General features: G+C 44.7%; 1 protein-coding gene across 6 annotated transcripts in view; it reads right to left on the reverse strand.

Moving 5' to 3' along the window:
* Sbno1 (strawberry notch homolog 1) overlaps positions 1–6,418 on the reverse strand; it is a 56,364-nt gene extending 49,946 nt beyond the window's left edge. For 4 of the 6 annotated variants that reach the window (XM_021163271.3, XM_021163269.3, XM_021163268.3 and 1 more), the window contains exon 1: positions 5,905–6,073. The gene's annotated coding sequence lies outside the window, so the exon portion shown is untranslated. Of the gene's footprint in view, positions 1–5,904; positions 6,074–6,306 lie in introns of those variants that run through there. The other 2 variants (XM_021163267.3, XM_021163270.3) reach the window with 2 other exon arrangements.
* Positions 6,419–12,518: the final 6,100 nt, after the last annotated feature.

Consider the following 12,518-nt stretch of genomic DNA (forward strand, 5'->3'; position numbering starts at 1 on the left):
TGTGTGATAACAGGGGTAAGAAGGAAGTTATATGAGGAAGCAAAGGACAACTTTTTGGAGTTTGGTGTTACCTTTACAGTGGGATCAATTTCAGATGGTCAAGTTTTTCAGCAAGAGCCATTTCCCTAGCCCTATTATTTTGACAAATCTGAGAATACAGAAAGATCTTTCTTTTGTATAACTGCCACACCATTGGACTGCCAGAATACAAACTTTTAGTGACAGCAATCTATCCAATAATTCATTTTTAAATAGTTCTCTAAGGGGCTGAAGAGACGGCTGCATGGTTAAGGGCACTCACTGCCCTTCCAGAGAACATGGATTTGGTTCCCAGCACCCACAGGGCAGCTCACAACCATCTCTTCTAAGTCCAGTTCCAGAGGAGCTAACACATTTTTTTTTTGACCCAGAAACAGGGTTTCTCTGTATAGCCCTGGCTGTCCTGGAACTCACTCTGTAGACCAGGCTGTCCTCGAACTCAGAAATTCGCCTGCCTCTGCCTCCCAAGTGTTGGGATTAAAGGCGTGTGCCACCACTGCCCGGCAACCTAACACATTTTTGCCTCCTGGAGCACCAAGCATGCATGTGATTGATATACATGTATACCAACACTGATATACATGAAATATCTTAAAATAATAAAAAATTTATATATTTTAAAAATTAATTCTGGGGTGGGGGAGTAAATGGGATGTAAAAGAATCAGTAAAAAAAGTTCTATAAAATATTAGTGAAGTGTCTCAAATCTAAGTTGTGCAGAAAATCAGATGTAAAGGCAACTGGCAATCATTTCCAAATGTACATAGATACCATCATTTACCAAGTATTTTTGCATGAATGGGAAAAAAAAAAAAACAGATTTGCAGGGCAGTGAATGCCTTTAGTCCCAACACTCAAAAGAGAGTGAGGAGGATTGCTACAAGGCCATCCTGGTCTACAAAATGAGTTTTAAGGTGGCCAGGGTTACATGAAAAAAACCCTGTCTCAAAAATACAACAAAACAGGAGATTTGGGGCTGGTGAGATGGCTCAGTGGGTAAGAGCACCCGAGTGCTCTTCCAAAGGTCCAGAGTTCAAATCCCAGCAACCACATGGTGGCTCACAACCATCCGAAACGAGATCTGAAGCCCTTTTCTGGTGTGTCTTAAGACAGCTACAGTGTACTCACATATAATAAATAAATAAATCTTCAAAAAAAAAAAAAAAAAAAAACAGGAGGTTTGTTTTTTCCCTTATTCCTAAAATACATAAGATCACCTAGTAGCATAGGCCTAGAACCTAGTTACTCAAGAGGTTAAGATAGACCACAGATTCAAAACCAGGCTGAGCTATACAGAGCTATACAGTCCAGCCCTCATAATTTAGTAAAAACCTCTTTCAAAATAAAATTCCAAGACTCATCTTTGTCATACACCTTTGAATCGCAACATTCTGGAAGCAGAGGCAGACAGATCTGAGTTTGAGGCTAGCCAGGTCTATCTACAGACTAAATTCAAGGACACCCAGGACTACAAATAAAACCCTATCTTGAAAAAACAAACAAAAAAACATCAGACAGAACAGACTGAAGACTGACATTCAGTTTAAGAATTTGAAGGAGCCTGCAATCCCAGCACTTGCAAAGTGGGGGTGGAAAGATAAGATGTCCAAGGTAATATTCAACTATGTAAGGAGTTCATCGCTAACCTGATATATATACATATATAATATATACGTGTAATATATACATTATATATATATTATATATTGTTTATGTGTATACACACACACATATATACAAACAGACACACACACACACACACACATATATATATATATATCCCTAAAAATTATAAACAGATCTAGGAGTGGCAGCGAACACCTTTTGATCCCGGCACTCAGAGGCAGATGTATCTCTTTGAATTCAAGGCCAGCCTAGTCTACAAAGTAGTTCCAGAAGAGCCAGGCTGCTACAGAGAAACCTGTCTCAAACACACACACACACACACACACACACACACACACACACACAGAGAGACCCCTTTAATCCCAGCACTTGGGATCTAGAGGTGGGCAAATAAATCTCTGAGTTACAGCTAGCCTGGTCAACATGAGTTCTAGGAAGGCCAAGGCTATAAAGAGACCCTGTTTCAAAAACTTTAAAAAAAAAATGGAGAAAGGAAAGCAAAAACTCATCACCACTACCTCAAATTCAGTTGAGTTTTTTGAGGCACAGTATCATTTATCCCAGGGTGACCTTGAATTACTGATCCTGACCCCAGTGCTAAGATTACAGCCACAAACTAACACCTTTTAATACTTTTTATGATTAGGTTTTTCTTTCCATCCTCAGCACAACCCAAGAGTATCCTCCTTATCACAGAGGAGGAGCTGAGCCCAGAGAGGAAGAATGTAACAAGGTAACAACTGCATAATCTTGGAGCCCAACACCACACTTTCCCACAATCCTGCCCTTCTAGCCCCAGTAAGTGGTCTCCATGTCCACAGCCCACATTCCAAAGTTCAATGGGGAAGGTGGTATGTGATTCCCATACATGTGAACCCATGGCCAGCTGGTCTACACAGGAACTTCAAGGCCAGCCAGGCTACATGTACATAGTAAGATCTTGTCTCAAAAGTTAAAAAAAAAAGTTCCATCAGAAGATAAAAGTACTACATGAACTTGGAGACTGTTCATGGGTAATCAGTGCCAATACCTCTTCAGGCAGCACATACACTTGTTAGGCTGTGTGAACAATCTGGAGATGAAGTGAAGAAGGGCCTACATTACAGCAAGTGACACTATTACATAAGGGATTTAAACTCACGTAGACTTTTGCTATTTCCCTGTGTCTTAAACCAATCCCCTGTAGATATTAAGAAACTGCTGGGCATGATGGCGCACACCTTTAATCCCAGCACTTGGGGGGCAGAGGCAGGCAGATTTCTGAGTTCGAGACCAGCCTGTTCTACAAAGTTCCAAGACAGCCAAGGGCTACACAGAGAAACCCTGTCTCGAAAAACAAAACAACAACAAACTAAGAAACTGTTTTCCATCTGTGGTTGACAATCTAACAGGGGGCTTACAGTCAAAGTAGCTTAAGTATTTTATGGTAAGCATAATTAAATATTTAAGTATAGGACAGAAAACCATTCCAGAACACACAGGTGAAGGGAGCAAAAATTTTATGAGACTTTTTTGTGTTGTATTCACTACCATTAAGTCATGAACATTTTAGAGTAGAATGTAATAAAAACATCTGAAAATAATTTTCTAAAATATTTGTTATACCCCAAGGAGTAAATTTACCTGATATGTTTTGAACCTCCTTATACTCTGAGGCCTTCCTGCTCTTCAAGAAACTCTCCATTGCTGGGCAGTGGTGGTGCACACCTCTGATCTCAGCACTCAGGAGGCAGAGGCCAGCCTAGTCTACATAGTGAGTTCTGGGACAGCCAGAGCTACATACTGAGATCCTGTCTTGGAAAAAACGTGCAATTCCATTCAGTGGAGAGGGGCCCTCAGTGCTATAGCCCCCTTGTGTGGAAGTCCAAGGACAGCTTGTGCCCTCTTCCACCATGAGAATCCCAGGTATCAGACTTAAGTGTCTTAACCAGCTATGCCATCTCAGTGGCCCTAATCTTTAGACAAATTTTAAGCAAGAAAGCTCAGGGCCTACTGTACCTCATGAAAGAATATTTGGATAGGACAGATCTGTGTACTGCCCTTGACAGGTGGCAAGACTCAAAAGTTGAACTATGAAAAGCACCAAAAACACACCTACACAAAACTGAGTTGTTTGAAATATCTTTCTAAAGCACAGAAAAGACTGGACATGATGACAATGCTGGCCTATAATATCATCGGGGATGCTAACAGACCTTGAGTTGAAAGCCAGCCTGGCTACATAGTGAAATTTCTGACAGCCTCAAAATCAAACAACACCCCCCACCGCAAAAATAATCACCAGTCTCCACATCGGCCTTTTTTTTTTTTTTTTTTTTTTGATTTTTCGAGACAGAGTTTCTCTGTGCAGTCCTAGCACTCTGTAGACCCAGGCCAGCCTGGTCAGAAACTCAGAAATCCGCCTGTCTCTGCCTCCTGAGTGCTGGGATTAAAGGTGTATGCCACCAATGCCCGACAAACATTGGCCATTTTTAAGTAGTAACTTCAAAGAACTTAAGACATACAAAAGGGCAAACATAACATTCAAACAAATATATACAGGTTCTCTTTTTCAACATTTATACAATTAAAATCAACTTGGATGTAAAATTCTGAAGGAAGTTAAACTGCATGCAGAAGCCAGGAGAAAGAAAATGTCTGAGGGAAAAAAAAAAAAAAAAAAAAAAACCCTTAGAAAAATAGAAATTGAGGCTGGTGAGATGGCTCAGTGGGGTAAGAGCACTGACTGCTCATTCTGAAAGTCCTGAGTTCAAATCCCAGCAACCACATGGTGGCTCACAACCATCCTTAAGGAGATCTGACACGTACTCTTCAGAGTCAGCTACAGTGTACTTATGTATAATGATAAATAAATCTTAAAAAACAAACAAAAAAAGAAAAATAGAAATTCATATTCCTGTGCTATCAACTGAAGTCACCTCTGCAAATGCCATTTCATTCCAGAAATTCTGCGTAAATGATTCTTTCCCCAATGCTTATGAAATGAAAATCAACCCTGACATTAAGACTGTTAATGAGTAGAATTATATGCAAATGCTAGTAAGATCTAGGGCATTCTGGATTTGACAGTTCCATGGACAGTCCAGGAAGATACTTTACAAACCTTCTTCCACCAATAAGTCCGGAGAATATGAATATTTTAATCAACATACACTACAAACAATCGACGTTTAAAGGTCAAAGGGGACCTTTTATAACCTTCCCCCAACACGTGTTCAGCACAAACTTCCGGGTGCGGCTACAATTGGCTGCGCTATTCAATGGACTAAAAAAACGATGCTTTCTTGGGCTCTCATTTTATCTCCAGCTCCCACAGCGCACCATTCTCCAACAGCGACTCCCCCAAACAAAAGCCTCCCACGGTAAACAGAGCAAGCAAGTAAAAAAAAAAAAAAAAAAAAAGATGCTATATGGGAGCATCAAGTTAGTGGTCCGCAAACATTAACCAAACACAGGCACAAAGCCGGGATGGAAAGGGGAGGAGCTGGATGCCTGGGTCAGGAAAGCAACAATCACACGGGTTCGGGCAAATCCGAGGCTTCAGAGCCGAGGAGCCCATCCCACGCCACTCCCGGGAAAACACCAGCAGACACAGCTTTGAGGAACTTGGGGGTGCTCGCTCCAGCCAACACCGCTAAGGTGAGAAAGTGCCCAACCGCCATCGCCCTCTGCAAGGACTGAGCTCGGGCTGTGGAGGTGCGCTCGCTCACTCCGGGGAACGCTAAGGCCACCACAGCCAGGCGTAAAAAGGTGTCCCGACCCACGTGTCCCACGCACCCCACCCGCCCGTGAGCGAGGTCCAGGAAGGGCGTCCCGGTGCCATCCCCTCCCGCTCCGCGACCCGTGAGCAGTGTGGGCCGGCGGAATCTACCAGGGTGTCCGCCTCGGTTTCGCCACCCGTCCCGGTCCATTTAGAGAAGAGGAGCGAGGAAGGCGATTCCCGATCTCCAGTGGAGTCAGCGGGAGCCAGCCTCGCAGCCGCTCTCCGGCTCGGGACAGCGGGACTCCGTCAGGGCCGGCGATGGCTGGCTGGCTGAGAACGCCGGAACCAACGGGGCGGACAACAGAAGGAAACCAAGCAGCGGAGCGAGCGAGGCGCGGACAGCCATGGAGTGGCCGCCTCCCCGCCACCCCCCACAGCCGGCCCCACGGACCCTGAGGAGCTGTGGTGTGGGGAGTGGGAGGCTGTCCGGGAGGATGAGCGTGAGGGGAAGAAAAAGGCCGAGAGAAGAGACTTACTTTCCCTGCCGGGCCCGACCCAAGGATAGCTTCTCCCGGTCCGCGAACGAGTGAGGAGCCGGAGGCGACAGGAGCGGAGGCGGCGGCGGCGGCGGCAGAAGCGGCGTCTGGCTCTGCCTACCTCCCCGCCGCCATCTTGAAGCCCCTCCCCCCGACCCCCCGCCCCGCAGGAAGAGGGGGCGGGGCGACGGGTCAGGCGCCGCGCGCACGCAGCGCGCAACCCGAACCACGTGACTCCCCATCCCACCCACCCCCATCCCATCCCTTCCCCTCCCCTCTCCGCCCCGCCTCCTTCCTAGATGAAGGAAGCGGACTTCCCCCCCCACCTCCACATCTTGACCGCCCCCCTCTCTGCCTTCGCCACCCAAACCGAGACTCCGCCGAGTCCCGCTAGCCTGGTACCGGAGATGGGATCCAAGGGGGATGCCGGAACCCAAACGGTCCATTCCCGCGGCTCCGGGGTGGGCGAAGGGCGAGGGGGCCGGGTTTCCGAGAAGGGGGAGGGGGCAAGGCAAAGGCGGCCTAGGACAGTCACGTGTCCGCCACTTCCGCGGCCGCTAGCCGAGACCTCGCGAGAATAACGTTTCTCCTCCCCACCCCACCCCACCCCCGCCCCACCGGTTGAGGTCCGCGGGCTGTCGGGAAGAAGGTCCGCTTGTCTTGGGTGCCACCGGGAGGTCAATCTGTGAACGTGCGCGCATGCGCCCCGCACCTGCTGTCCTAGTCGGTCTTAGAAGGCCCAGAGCTATTTTCAGATTCTTGGAAATGGGTAACAACGACCCCGTCGAGTCCTTGTGGGGTTTCTTGTCACAGGACGAACTCTTTTTTGTTGTTGATTTTTTTTGGTTTTGGAGACAGGGTTTCTCTGTGTAGCCCTGGCTGTCCTGGAGCTCACTCTGTAGACCAGGCTGGCCTCGAAGTCAGAAACTCGCCTGCCTCTGCCTCCCAAGGGCTGGGATTAAAGGTGTGCGCCACCACCGACAGGTTCACAGGACGAACTCTTATTGTGCATGTTAAAAAAATAATAAAAATAGCATAGTCATTGCTTGTGAGGCTCGCTGGAGCTTTACTGAACTTATTGCCTCCGTGAGCTCCTGAGGTGGTCCACGGTCATTATCTCAAGTAGATCGAAGCTGGAGGATCTCAACTCTTACTTTCTTTACACATGCCCAGACACCTGCACCCACCATTGGTCTCCACTATCGCTGCATCCCACGACTTCTTTTGCAGCATCTCTCTTGTTGACTTTTATGTGTTATCATTAAAGGGTCTAGCAGACTAAACACATTAACTTCTTGGTCCCTCTTTTGTAAAGTCATTCTGAGAATGCAGTTGGACTCTGTTACTTAGGAAATAGACGCGCCTGGACAGGTCCTACTTACACCCTTCTGGCTGTGCGTCTGGTTTGCCCTGGGCTGAAAGTAAGCCACACTTGGTCCTTTTGACAATAGTGGTGGAAGTGTGTAAACACAGCTGGGTGTGGTGGCCCAGGCTTTTTTTTTTTTTTTTTTTTAATTTATTTATTGATTATATGTAAGTACTCTGTAGCTGTCTTCAGACATTCCAGAAGAGGGAGTCAGATCTTAGCAGTCGGGTGCTCTTACCCACTGAGCCATCTCACCAGCCCGTGGCCCAGGCTTTTAATCTCAGCACTCAGGAGGCAGAGGTGGGTCGCTCTCCTGAGTGGAAATCAGCTTAGTCTACAAGAGTAAATTCCTGGACAGTGAAGACTGCACAGAGAAATCATCTCAAAAAAAAAAAATGAGATTTCAGGTAAATTATGGGTATGTGTTTGGTCTTCTGTTGCTGTGACAGTTTATTTCATCTTACATTTTACACTCCATCATCAAGGCAGACCAAGACAGGAGTCTGGAATCAGGAGCTGATTTATAGTGGAGTTCAGCTGCTTCTGGCTTGCTTGCTTATAATGCAACCCAGGCTCACAGTGGGCTGGACTCTTGTCCAGCAAAAGCAATTTAGAAAATTCCCCACAGATTGTTCTCATAGGTCAGGCTATGGGAGGCAGTACCTCAATTGAGATTGTCCTTTTTCTCAAGTATATCTAGATTGAATTGCGTTAACAAAAACCATAACAGAGGAAAGTAAATAGAGCAATAATAGTTATTCTTATTTACTATGCATACATTTGTATTGTAGTATATTTTTTATTTATTTATTTATTTTATTTTTTGGTTATTCGAGACAGGGTTTCTCTGCATAGCCCTGGCTGTCCTGGAACTCACTTTGTAGACCAGGCTGGCCTCAAACTCAGAAATCTGCCTGCCGCTGCCTCCCGAGTGCTGGGATTAAAGTCGTGCGCCACCATGCCGGCTTTTTTATTTTTTTGAGACTAGGATTTCTTTGTAGTTCTGGCTGTCCTGGAATTCACTCTGTAGACCAAGCTGGCCTTGAACCTAGAGACCCATCTCTCTGCCTCCCAAATTCTGGAATTAAAAGCATGCCCAGATAAAATGTATTATTCATAATTCTGTTTATTGAGGGAGAAGTAATGTTCACAAGAGTGCAGGTACCCTCAGTACCCTCCAGACTGGAGTTGGAGTCACAGGGAGCGGTGAAATGCCTCTGTACTAGGAATGGAACTCGGGTCCTCTGGAAAGACAGTATATGATTCTAATCATTGAGCAGTCTCTCCAGTACCCCCTCTTTATACTTTTTTATTGTTGTTTTGTTTTGTTTTTTCCAGAGAGAGATTCTCTGTTTAGCCCTGGCTGTCCTGGAACTCACTTTGTAGACCAGGCTGGCCTCAAACTCAGAAATCTGCCTGTCTCTGCCTCCCAAGTGCTGGGATCAAAGGTGTGCGCCACCACCGATCAGTTCTCTTTTTACTTTTTGAGGTAAGTTCTCACAAGGTCTGACAGGTTAATGTTGAAGTCATTCTGCATCCTAGGCTGGCCTCAAACTTGCAACTATCCTGATTCGGCCTGACAAGTCACTCTCTTTTTTATTTAAAGACAAAGTTTTAGTAACTTGCCCATGCTAACATTGAACTCGAGTTCAGGCGGGCTTCGAATTTGGAATCCTCATACTCCATCAGCTTACATAGCTGCAATGAGTAACAACCAAACCTGCCTCTATACTTCTTCAGGTCAGCTATTTAGTTTGTGTAGAAATGAGAAGTGTTCCTGATTTCTTTCATTTCCAGTAATGTCTATCCAGTTCTTCTCATGTTGTTTCAAATGACATGTGCAATGCTTTTATGGCTGAATAGTATTCCACTTTTTTTTTAATATTGTCTAATATAGCCTTGATTGGTCTAAAACACTCCATGAAGCCATGAATGACCATGAACTATTTGAACTATTTTTTTTAATATATAATTAGGGTTTGGTTTGGTTTGGTTTAGCTTTTCGAGGCAGGGTTTCTCTGTGTAGCCCTGGCTGACCTGGAACTCACTCTGTAGTCCAGGCTAGCCATGAACTCAGAAATCCACCTTCCTCTGCCTCCCAAGTGCTGGGATTAAAGGTGTGTGCCACCACTGCCCAGCTTAGTTTTATTTTATGTTCGCTGGTGTTTCACTTGCATGTATGTCTGTGTGAGTGTGTCAGATCCCCTGGAATCACAGACAGGTGTGAGCTGCCATGAGGGTGCTGGGAATTGAACCCAGGTCCTCAGAAAGAGCATCAAGTGCTCTTAATCTGTGAGTCATCTCTCCATCCCAACCTAGAACTCTTGATCCTCCTGCCTTTACTTCTCAAGTGGCTGAGACAGAACGTACTTGGCTACACCATGTTATCATTGTCCATTCATCCACTGATGAAAGGTTAATTCCACATCTTGACTTTACTGAACAGTGCCATAGTAAACATGCCAGTGCAGGTGCCTCTCCAGACTTCAGCTACTTTGCTGGACCTCTGGTCATAGGGTTGTACGGTGTAGTGACAAGTTCTGAGAAATATGATATTTTGGTTTCTTTTAAAAACACCGAAAAGTGCTGGTGAGATGGCTCAGTGGGTAAGAGCACCGGACTGCTCTTCCAAAGGTCCGGAGTTCAAATCCCAGCAACCACATGGTGGCTCACAACCATCTGTAAGGAGATCTGACTCCCTCTTCTGGAGTGTCTGAAGACAGCTACAGTGTATTTACATAAAAACACAGAAAAATAAGAATGTGCTTTTATTTTAATCCCAGGTATAGGGATGTGGGGCTGCTTCAGACTGTCCACAGCAGCTGATTATGAATTGTCTCGTGCCATAGCAGAGGTGTGGTTTTGCCAACTGCAGAGGTTTTCTGCAATTGTGTAATGTATGGAATTCTGGGAACTTCTCAGAAAGTATATAAATGGTAGAGCCCTGGCAGGTAGGGTGGGGTGGATGTTGTATTTGTTGTTAGCAGTCATGCTCAAAGAAGAAACAAAGGAAAAAATTAGGTTCAGGGATCTCTCTCTCTCTCTCTCTCTCCCCTCTATCCTTCTTTCTCCCCTATCTAGTGATGGGGTGAAACCAGGGAATAAAGGGTGGGAAAAAGAAGAACCCACAAAGTAGCAAAGAGCAGCTTCAGTATTGTTCGTACTTTTTTGAAGTAGCACCATACTTATATAGACTCATATACTATCTACCTTAATTTATATCCCAACAACAGTGTAGGAACATTAGATTAACTGTAGTGGAAAACCCACATTAGATATGGACTTCGTCATTCCATGACCTGAGGTCCCGGATCACCTTAAGAGAAAAGGCACTCATACACAAGCACTCATGGCTGTCTGCTTCCTGACTGTGTGCGATGTGTGGCCAACAAGCCTCCTGCTCTTGCTGCCATGCTTTCCCTACCATGACAAACTCCATCTTTGCCACCTGTGGACCACAGTCAATCCTTTCTCCCAGAAGTTGCTTCTTGTCTGGTATTTTGTCACAGCAATGAGAAAGTGACCAAAATAAGTCCCTTTTCCTCTGTGCTTACCAGGGTTTGGAATTGTTTTTGTTTGTTTGTTTTCGAGACCGAATCTCTCCGTATAGAGTTGACTATCCTTGACTCACTCTGTAGACCAGGCTGCCCTCAAACTCAGAGATCTCCCTACATAATCTTCTTCTGCAGTTCTGGGATTGAAGGCCTATGACACAAGGACAGGCTGTGACTTTTTCGGTTTTTGGTCTTTCTATATAATACTCTCATATTAGGGTGATGACATTTCCTTGACTTTGTATTTCCCTGCAATGGGACTGAGCTGATTTTCTCACCTATTTGTCAGCTTTAAGGTGGCAGAGATCCACCTAAGTGCTAGGATTAAAGGCCTGGCCACCACACAGCTCATTTCTGTGTTTTGTTTTGTGTTTTCTTTTCATTTTAAGGTATATCTACTCAGAGCAGGAATGGTGGCACATATCTTTAATCTCAGCACTCCGGAGGTGGAAGCGGGCATAGAGTTGAGAGTTTGAGGTTAGCATTATCTGCATATGGAGTTTCCAGTCAGCCAGGTTGTATAATGAAACCCTGCTTATAACGAACAACTATACACACAAAAACAAACAAACAAGAAACTATTAGGGTTTTTTGCACATTTTAAATCTGATTCTAGGGGCTGGTGAGATGGCTCAGTGGGTAAGAGCACTGACTGCTCTTCTGAAGGTCCTGAGTTCAAATCCCAGCAACCACATGGTGGCTCACAACCATCTGTAATGAGATCTGACGCACTCTTCTGGTGTGTCTAAAGACAGCTACACTGTACTTATTTATAATCATAAATAAATCCTGGGACGGCCGGAGCTAGTGGGGTGGACCAGAGTGAGCAGAAGTCCTAAATTCAATTCCCAGCAAGCAGATGAAGCTTTGGTACAGCTACAGTGTGTACTCATTTACATAAAATAAATGATTAAATTCTTAAAATGAATAAATAAATCTGATTCTATTATGTAAATTTGCTACTACAGCTTAAACTTCTAATGTATTCTCGATCTTAGTGCCTTATTGGATAGTTTGCACAGATTTTCCTCCTTTGGTAGCTATCTCTTCATTCTGTTCATTGTCTGTTTTGTTACATAGAGACTTTCTAATTAAACATAGTCCAATTTGCCTATTTCTTTTTGACCTATGTTTTGAACTCTTATCCAAATAGTGGTTGCCTAAATGAGTGTCTTGAATGTGATATTTTTTTCTAATGGTTTTATAGTTTGTGGTCTTACATTTATTTCTTTGACCAATTAAGGAGACTTTTACCTATAATAAGAGATAAAGGGTATTTAGAGAAAAAAACAAAACAAAACAAACTATGAACGTAAAAGACAAGTCCAGGGCTGGTGAGATGCCTCAGTGGGTAAGAGCACCCAACTGCTCTTCCGAAGGTCCAGAGTTCAAATCCCAGCAACCACATGGTGGCTCACAACCATCCGCAATGAGATCTGGCGCCCTCTTCTGGAATGTCGGAAGACAGCTACAGTGTACTTACATATAATAAATAAATAAATCTTAAAAAAAAAAAAAAGACTCAAGAGTGTAAGATCTTTAAAAAAAAAAAAAAAAAGACAAGTCCAGAGGCTGAAGAGATGGCTCAGTGGTTATGAGCACTGACTGCTCTTCCAGAGGTCCTGAGTTCAATTCCCAGCAACCTCATGGTGGCTCACAGCCATCTGTAATGAGTTCTGATACCTTCTCTTCTG

The sequence above is a fragment of the Mus caroli genome, unplaced genomic scaffold (assembly GCF_978045245.1).
Source record: "Mus caroli unplaced genomic scaffold, Mus_caroli_1 scaffold_4, whole genome shotgun sequence".
Classification (NCBI taxonomy): Eukaryota; Metazoa; Chordata; class Mammalia; order Rodentia; family Muridae; genus Mus; species Mus caroli.